The 9919-nt window shown below is 39.4% G+C and overlaps 1 pseudogene; it reads right to left on the bottom strand.

Annotated features, from left to right (window-relative positions):
* Positions 1–4203: 4203 nt before the first annotated feature.
* LOC117707890 (serine/arginine-rich splicing factor 6 pseudogene) lies at positions 4204–5221 on the bottom strand (annotated as a pseudogene).
* Positions 5222–9919: the final 4698 nt, after the last annotated feature.

Here is a 9919-nt window from a genome sequence, read left to right as displayed (position 1 = left end):
GGGTGTCGAGGAGGGAGTGGAGGGTATGTGGGGGCACACCCTTATGGAGGCAGGAAGGGAGACGGGATAGGGGGTTACTGGGTAGTGGGGGGAATTGGGTGAGGGGATAAAATCTGAAATGTATTTTAAATAGATAGATAGATGGATAGATAGATAGATAGATAGATAGATAGATAGATAGCCAGAAATACACAACAAACAACAGACAGCCTCTTTAACAAACAGTACTGTTGAAACTGGATGGCTGTATGTAGAAAAATGCAAATATATCCAAACCTATTACCCTGTACAGACTCAATTTCAAAAGGATCAAAGACCTCAACATAAAACCACGTATACTGAAAAAAAAAAAAAAAAGAAGAAAGTAGAGAATAGCCTTGAATTCATTAGCACTGGAGAAGTCTTTCTGAACAGAACATTGATAATGTTACCACTAAGATCAACAATTAGTAAGTGAGACCTCATGAGACTGAAAAACTTCTGTAAGGCAGAGGATAATGTCATTTGGACAAAGCAGCAGCTTACAAAATGAGAAAAGATTTTACCAATTCCACATCTGAGTGAGGGCTAATATAATAACTATATTTTGTTTAAATTAAGAAACTTGATGATAGGTTATTTCTTCGCTGGTGAAGTGAGCCAATCCAAGCCAGATTAGAATATATTAAGGCAGGTTTATTGGGAAGCTGCTCTGAGGCTGGCAAGTTCACTGGCACAAAGGGAGAAGGCCAAGGAAATAGACATGGATGTGAGTGGTAGGGATAGAGAAAGGGTGAATGTGGCAAGAAGTTGAAGAGAGAGAGAGAGAGAGATCTGAATTATATAGGAATGACCCCTCTCGGGGGACAGCCTAACCTGTGGCTGGTAAATTCAAGGTTGGGGGCACTGTATGCTAGGTAGGGATTGAGGGATGCTCCAAGAACCTAGAGGCCTAGTTTGTTTTGATATCTAAAATATGCACATCAGTCCCTTTTCCCAGGATCTGAAACCAAACCCTTGATGTCAAAAAACCCCAAGTAACCCAATTAAAATGGGTACAGATATAGAGAATTCACAATAAAGAAAATTCAAATGTCTAAGAATCACTTAAAGAAATGTTCAAAATTGTTAGTCATCAAAGAAATGTAAATCAAAACTACTTTGAGATCCCACCTTATGTCTGACAGAATGGCCAGTGTCTGTACAACAAGGGACAGCTCACACTAGCAAAGATGTGCACCCAGGAGAACAGCCCTCCATTGCTACAAGGGATGCAAACTCTCATAGCCACTATCTAAATGACTATGGTGATTGCTCAGAGAGTTAAAAATCAATTTACCCCAAGATCTGCCAATACCACCGTTGGGCATATACACAAAGCATGCTTCTTTCTCCCACAGGGACACTTGGTCAACCATTGTGGAATACATATCAAGAAATACTATCACATCCACCAGGACTCAAGATATTCCACACTTCTCTTGTTCTTTTTTCATCAGTTGATGTTGATAATCTACCCTGGGCACCAACCAATGTGTACAGGGTGAGATTCTTAGATGATGTTCGTTAGTTGGTGGGGAACTGAATTCACTCATCAGTAAAGAACTAAAACACTTTAAGTCAGTCAATTCTGCTAAGGCCAATCCTTTAAATGCAGTTGTTTGTTTTGTTTAGTGCATTTAATAACTAGGGTCTACAGGTATAAAAGCCTAGATTTTTAATAAAATGGCCTTTGTCCCCACTAGAAAAATTGTATGGGTATTGGCATTTACCTATTCATTGTATTAGGGAAGCTAAAAATTAGTCTACTGCCTCTGTCATGTACTACCACACTAACAGAAGGCAAGCCCAGGTGAAGTTGCATGCAGTCAGAAACTCAAATTTTACTATTAGTCTTCTCCCCCGTTAAAAGGCTGTGGATCAGAAAGCTTTTATGTACTTTTCCCAGAAAACAAAGAGAACTTTGGTTAAACCCAATTCTTAAAGAGCCATCACATTTGCTTTTAAGTTGGTAAAATAGTAAACTATAACCAGACACAATTTTCTTTAAATTCTGAAATTTATACTGGAAAAATAAACGTATTTCTTATTAACATCTAAACAACACATCAAAGAAAAGATGCCTAAAGCAGTAGCTTTATTTGACACTGTATTCCTAGAATTAGTCTTTAAGATTTTGTAACAGGATAAATGTCTTGAAAGCATTCCCCTTTCCCTGTTCTAAAGTATTCCCAGTTACCCTCACCTACCTAGGCCCTTGAACCTCTGTTTTTCCACTCAGCCTTGCTTTATTGCATGCCCCTGGATTATTTAGCCCTATAAACTAACTCTACATTACACTCTACAATCCAACTTTTTCTAGATTATATAATAACAGCTGAGGAAAGTATTATACCTGAGCCAATTCATCCACACCTTTACTAAAGAATGAGGACAAGTATTTGGGATGAAATGACTTTACCAATGTCTGAATAATGGGAAGGTTGTAAGGTAATTATTGATTGTAGTCTCAACTAACTGGGCTTTTGGATGCATGGAAACTGAAAATCTAGTTTTTCCTACACACTTGCACTATTTACTTTAACTTGGTTTCCACAGCATTCATAATGCTTTACTTATAAAATATGAAGTGTTTTAGTTTATCTATGCCACTGTTTTTTCAAACTAACCATAAATGCCCCCCTAATATAAAGGGCACTGATTGGAGTTCAAACCAGCAAATAGCTTACCAAATGTCTGCTAAGCACCTGTTAAATAGAATCATTTTTCAGCAGAAAATGCAGAGTATATGTTGGGAGCCACAGTGAGCATGTCAACATTCGCCATTCCAAGATGGCTCGGACATCCTGTCCTCTCCACAAGTAAACAATTAACTGCGCAGGTGCAAAGGCAAGAAAGCGCGCCAAAAGTCACTGCTCATCTCGGGGTCGTATTATGGGTAATGAGTGAACAGCCAATCAGAAGTGAACACGTCACTCTAGGGTGTATTTAAGTATTATGGGTAATGAGTGAACAGCCAATCAGAAGTGAATACGTCACTCTAGGGTGTATTTAAGCTGTGCCTCTTCCTGTCTTTGGCCCTTTGGCTTTTTCCACTTCTGCTGTTACAAGTAAAGCCTCCCTGTGGTGATACCCGAATTCTGTCTCTCGTGTCTCTCTTTCACGTGCGAAAGGGGACTCGGGAGGCGCGCTCAACACATATATGCTTTCAACATTATTATTATTATTATTACTTTTGATTTTTTGAGACAGGGTTTCTCTGTCCAGGAAATCACTCTGTAGATCAGGCTGGCCTCAAACTCAGAAATCTGTCTGCCTCTGCCTCCCAAATGCTGGGATTAAAGGCGTGTGCCACCACTGCCCGGCCTGCTTTCAACTTTAAATAACTAAATTTCTAACTGTAAAGGAAGGCTACTTCTGTTTTTCAAAGCATTAAAGAACACCAAATCATACACTAACACTAATTACGCTGACCACTTCCGGAGCACAGGATAACAAGATCCCAAGCACTAGGACCTACTTCTTGAAGAGTTCAAATTGTAATCCTTTAGGTTCTTTTATTTATTTTGTGGCACTAACTACAAAGCCATTTTTACTTTGAACTCAACTTATTAAAGGGGTAGACAAAAGATTTGATTAACAGCACAAAATAAGATTAGCCAAACTGAACAATTTATCGCTGGTCTTACACTCATGGTTTTACCCTCATGTAGAATTTGCACTGTCCCTACAAATGGCAGGTATCAACACTTAAAGGGAATCAAGAAGGCAATCATGTTTGGTAGCAAACTTTCATTTAAATCTTACATAACTCAACCTTTATAAAAAGCCAACATAATTGAAAAATTGGGTTCTCCCTCTAAAGCCTGCACTACCCAAAGCTTGAACAGTTAATTTAAAAATAAGCAAAACAAAATGGAACCCTGCAGCAGATCCTGCTGCAATACTTTAAAAAAATCTAAATGAGCTTAATCTTTTTTAAAAGTTATTTTAGCTCAAAGGCTACAAAATCAAAATTATCTTAATTCTACAAAGAGAGAGGGCTTCATACCACCATTTTAGAACCTCATCTTTTTCTCATTAAATTTGGCCACAAATCAAATTCCTTGTTCTCCTTTCAGGAAATCCTCTTGAAGAAGAGGCAGAGTACAAACTCGGAAGAGTAACTGCCTAAACAAGTAGGAAAGTGCTCTGTTATAGTTTGCAAAACCCTAGAGTTTGGGGTTAATCTCTGGAACTTGATCTGGACCTTGAGTGATATCTAGAAGCGGACCTTGACGTTCTTTGGTAGAGGGGATACAGAACAAATCTTCGAGGGCGGAGCAGGCAGAGGCAAATCGGATCGAGATGGTCTCCGGGATCTGGACTTTGAGTTTATGGATCACTTTCTATTTTCTTTGGGGGACAGAGAAGGTGACCTACCTAGTGACTTCTCATACTTATCCTTAGATCTGTTTCTTGAGTGTGAATGGGAACCCAGATCAGACTTGGGCTTAGATTTGCTCTTTGATCTGGATTTCCTGCCTTTTGAGTAAGTTTGTTATTGACCTTTGCTCCAAGACCTAGGTCGGGAGGGACTTTTTGAGATATTTCGAGATCTACTGCAGCTGCTTCTGCGACTCCTACTCTGAGATCTTCTACACCGTGATCTGAGTCTACTTTCAGAGTATGAGTGCCTTTGGCTTGTCCCTGGCTTATCTTCAATAAGCCTAGTATTTCTGCCACTTATTTCTGTGCCATCCAGTTTATCCAAAGCACGCTTCATGTCAGAGAAGGATCTAACTTCAATTACAGCCTTATTTGTTTGTTCTGTGTGAGCATCTGCATAAATCACTTCTGCTTGCCGCATGAAATTCTTTAAGTCTTGCCAACTGCAAAGACTAGACAGATCTTCTACAATAAGCCTGTATTCTGTACGAACAGTTAGTCCATATTTGTCTTTGCCAGAAGTTCTCCGACTACTGTGTCCACCTCCACCACTGCAGCTTCTGTAGTGGTTGTCATCTCAGTCCTGGCGCAGGTCCTAAGCATGCTCTATGATCATACCACGCTCTCATTGCACAGCTCCCTTGCTGTTCAGCTCCTAAACGGCGTGGTCTGCCTCATTGGAGTCCTGAAACTCCATGAAACTGTACCAATTTTTGAGGTTGATTTCGAAGAGACAGCCGTAGCCACTGAAAAAGAGCTGAATGTTTTTCTAGCTGAAGTTGTAGCTCAGGCATCCTATGTAGACTAACCGCATGGCAGGGGGGTGTTCTCTCTGAGGCTAGATGAGGTGTGGTGTATGTGTGGGGCGGGGGGAGCGCGGGGAGCATGGCAAGGCTGCTTGTAAGTGAGGGGATGGCGAAGGCCAGAACTCACCACTCACACCACAGCTGCTGTGCCTTGTCAGCCACACAATGGTGAGCATGCACTCTCTGGCCTATGCCATCTCTTGTAGACATTTTAAGATATAACCAAATAGACTTTAACTAAAAACTAATCAGAAAAGATAGGTAGGTAAAGCCATGACATACTCATCAAAGGAAAAAGGCCCCAAGCTGACATTTCAGTTCTTTCCATGTATGCACCAAATCAAAGGCACCTAAGTTTGCAAGGGAAACACTACTCCAGTTTAAATTGCATGGTGGTCTTCATACACTGATAGTGACAGACTGTCAGTAAAATAGCAGCAGCCATTAAGAGTATCCCCATCAAAAACTGCCCAGAGCCAGACGATTTCACATAAAATTCTACCAGCCATTCCAATAGGAGTTACCACCTATACTCCTCAAATTATTTCACAAAATAGAAACATAAGGAATATTGTCCAATTTATTTCATGAGACTACAGTTATACTGATACTCAAACCACAGATCCATTTCCCTTATGGACTCTGATGCAAAGATACTCATTAAAAATTGCAAACAGATTTCAAGCCACATTAAACATATCATTTACAAAAACCAATCAGGCTTTGTCCCAAGCTGTGTAGGGATGCTTCAATATGCGAAAATCAAAAACATACTTGACTACGTAAACCAACTAAAAGAAGAAAAACAAAGAAAAAAAGAAAAAGAAAAACAACCACCAAAAGCCAAGGTCATTAAACTGGCCAGGTAAGGATTTTAAGAAGGCACCCCTTCATGATAAAAGTTCTGGGAAGGTTGGACACAGGTGATATACTTACATATAATTATGGCAGTATAGGACAAGCCCATAGTCAGTATCAACTTGAATGGAGAGAAACTCAAAGCCATTGTACAAAACCCAAAAGCAAGTCATGGTTTCTCACTTTCTTAAAGCTACTCAATAAAACAACTGAAGTCTTCATGGGAGCAATAAGGCAACTGGCAATCAACAGGATAAATACTAGAAAGTTGGAAGAAAGAATCTTTATTTGCACATGATACACATAAGTTAGGTGTAACATTGTGCACATAAGATAGTACATATAAGTAAAAGTAGTGCACATAAGTTAGGTGAAAAAAAAGAGAATCAGAACATTCCTTGGCTAATAAACACTTTATTCAATTTGGCTTGATATAAAACCTAAGGGAAAGGAAACTCTCATCAGAAGGTATGTATGAGAAAATGATCTAATTTCAATAATAATAGTGATAATAATAATGAATACAAATAATAACAATAATAAATCTAATTCATATACATCAGTAGCCCTGTGTAATAGCTATTCTTGGCTATCAGCTTAACTATATCTGTAAAGAAATATGATTCAGAAATGCAGGATACACCTATGAAATCTTTATTGCTTGGTTTGGAGTATTTAAATCCCCATCTATTCTGGAGCTTTGATGTAGGAAGACCCACCAGTGTCAGATATTGAGGCAGGAGAAGCACACCTTTAAACTGGACTTCACTGTTGGGAGCCAACTCCTAGCAGAAAGCGGCTATCATCTTTGCAGCCATCTCAAGCCTGACAAGAGACTTGTTTTTTAACAGCTTACAACAGCTGAGCACACTCTGATAAAATATTGTTTTCCTCACATATATGTTTTTGTTGTTTAGTGCCCACAGCTGCAAGGCACACGTGGTAAAGTGTCTTCAGCTGTGTTCCCCTGCATATGCTTATATATACCCATGATTTCCTTTCAATAAACAGGACATAATCACACACCCTGTCTTGTCACCATTCTTCTAGTCTCTTGCCCCTGAATTCCCACTCTCTATCTTTCTTACTAGACCCTGTTGACTGACCCAAATGGACTGGGTCATTTGGCCCCCCAACTTGTGGCAGCATGGAGGAGTGTGAGCTAGGACATTTTGGCACCCAATGTAGGGCAGCATGGAGCAGCGTGGGTCCAAACACTTGGCACTCAATGCAAGGCAGAAAGAACAAGAGACAAAGTGAGGGGCACTACTGGAAAAGGAGTCTGCCAAAAATTCAGAAGTGAAACAAAGGTGATTACCACAGGAACCTGCTGCATCAAGAACAGTAGGTCATAGTAATGAAAATGGGGAAGAAATAAGTCAGCAGGAACAGATGAAAAAGGCTTTAAAGATTTGAGGAGTAAACTGCAGGTTGCTCTGAGTCAAGAGAGCCAAACAGATAAATAGATAAATGAAAGGTTGCTCTAGGCAGAGAGCTGAATAGAAAGATAGTGTTAATCAGTTGTATTAGATTGATTTAACTTTCAAAATGGATGTCATTATGACTTGTGTACTTATATTTTTCCTCTGGATAAAAGGTCAATATAAAGTCTTTTCTGGTTACTGGCTCAAGGACAGGCAGATTTGGGAAAAAGGGTTTTCCTATGTGTTTTCAGAAGAGGTCATTAAAGCAGTAGTTATATCTTCCAGAATTATATGGATCAGACATGACAGAGGTAGGCCTCCAGAAGACTAGATTACAGAGAATCAAATAAAATAATTATCTTGATACTAAAATTTGATTTGAGATTTGTATATTACAGAATACACAGCCTTGGTGAATGAATCTTCTTGTCACCTGCATGTCCACTGATGTCCTGGACTTCCAGCTGGATGCAGGTAAGACAGACATCAGAGGCTTATCAATTTACTCTTTCCCTCATTGCTCTTCTGATATCTCAACATCCATATTCAGCTTGAAGAAGGTAATGTAGAGTCGGCATCCAAATTCCCTGGACTTTGGGATTGAGGTGGTTAATATTAGGCTGTCTTTCTAGAGAAAATAATGGTTTTATTGGAACAGAAAGAAGAGCTAAAGTTGATTACATAGCCATAATCTATTGGTAGAAATCTGTATAATTGTTACTAAACTGATGCAAATTCAAGTGTTTCATTGGTATACTTTCTATTAATTCAAAATTTGTGGGTACAAGACTTCCTGAATTCACTTCCTGAATTTTCTCAGTATTTGTTTCCTTATCAATTTTATTTCTATTTTTAGGCCTTAAACAAATTTGTTCTTTTTCTTCCACTGTTTTGTTTTCCTGGATCTCTTTAATGGATTTCTTTCTTTCCTCACACTATTGTATGTACTTTTATGAATTTGTTAAAGGAATTTCTTCATTCTCTCCTGAATGACCTCTATCACCTTCATACAGATTATTTTAAGGTCTTTCCTTGTGCTTCAGCCATGTTGGAATGTTCAGGAAGTGCTGTGTAAGAATAGCTGGACTCTAGTGTACACATAATGCCCTGGCTGTTAGTGATTGTATTGTTTATGCTAGGATCTAAGATTCTGGCATTGCAATGGTTAAAGCTTTAGCTCCTAATTTCTACATTTGTCTGTGTTGAGTAGCAGTTCTCTTCCTTGTCTTCAGTTTCCTCTCTGTATATTTGAAGAGTGTGATTGCTGTATGTTGTCTTAGTTAGGATTTTATTGCTGTGAAGAGACATCATGACCAAAGCTACTCTTATAAGTGTAAACATTTAGTTGGGGCTAGCTTGACATTTTGGAGATTCAGTCCATTGTTACCATGTTGGGAAGCCTGTCATCATGCAGTCAGGCTTGGTTCAGGAAGGTCCAAAAGCTCTACATCTTGATCAAAAGGAGACTCTAACCTAGATCTATGTGCCCAGTCTTGAACATGCCCCCTTGGTTGGCTCTATAACATTTTTCACTGTTTTGGCTTGGGTGTGTTGGAATTTATTCTGTAAACTGTTCTTGAACTCAGATCTGCATGCATTTCCTAATGCTGCACTTAAAGACCTGTACCACTAGGCCTGGTCCTAATCTTCTCTTTACACTTTTATGAAATCTTTATGAATTCTGAATTGTACTTCATTCTGTATGTAATCATGTTGAGAATTGAAAACAGCCATCACTGCTGTCAGGCAGGAATTTTCCTTGGACCATATTGGTTTTGCCACTGGTGGTTCTAGGTTTCTGGGTTTAGGGAGGTGACATTTAGGATGGGGATAGGTCAGAATTATGATAGGGTTCACAGGAGAGAAGAGATTACACCAGATTCTGCTTATTCTGTCTCCTTGCAATTGGGGGACATAATAAAAAGTGGTTACCCCAGAAGGATTGCTATAGAGTTGGGGATTATACTGGTAGGTGCAAATAAACAAGAACTGAAGGAGAGGGGAAGATCTACAGGCAGCTTCCATGCTTCCTGTCAGGATTGGTCAGTGAGTTATCAGTGAGTGCATGCTGGAGTTAGGGACTAAAATACAGCAAGGTATTAGGGGGAGGGAGATTAAAAGGAATTGTCTGTGGGACTCACAGCAGATGTAGAGAGGCAGAAAGGAAGGATACAGCTGGTGTTAACATATAACTCTATAGATGAGCCTAGGTGATTGATGGTGGGATGGAGGAGAAAGTAATGAAGTTATTTCTTTCCATAACTGTTTCTATCTCCTGTTCTTTTCCTGTGTTGTTCATGAATGCCTGGTGGGGTTGGAGGGTGAGATGATGGTCTGATTTGGGGGAAGAAAGAACATGGAAAAATTTTCTTTGTGATGCATTGGGCTTGGTGTTATACATTTTCCTGGTGTGCTGGCAGGCCT

This window comes from Arvicanthis niloticus, chromosome 4, assembly GCF_011762505.2.
Source record: "Arvicanthis niloticus isolate mArvNil1 chromosome 4, mArvNil1.pat.X, whole genome shotgun sequence".
Classification (NCBI taxonomy): domain Eukaryota; kingdom Metazoa; phylum Chordata; class Mammalia; order Rodentia; family Muridae; genus Arvicanthis; species Arvicanthis niloticus.
Note: the sequence above shows the minus strand (reverse complement) of the source record. Positions and strands in the feature narration are given on the sequence as shown.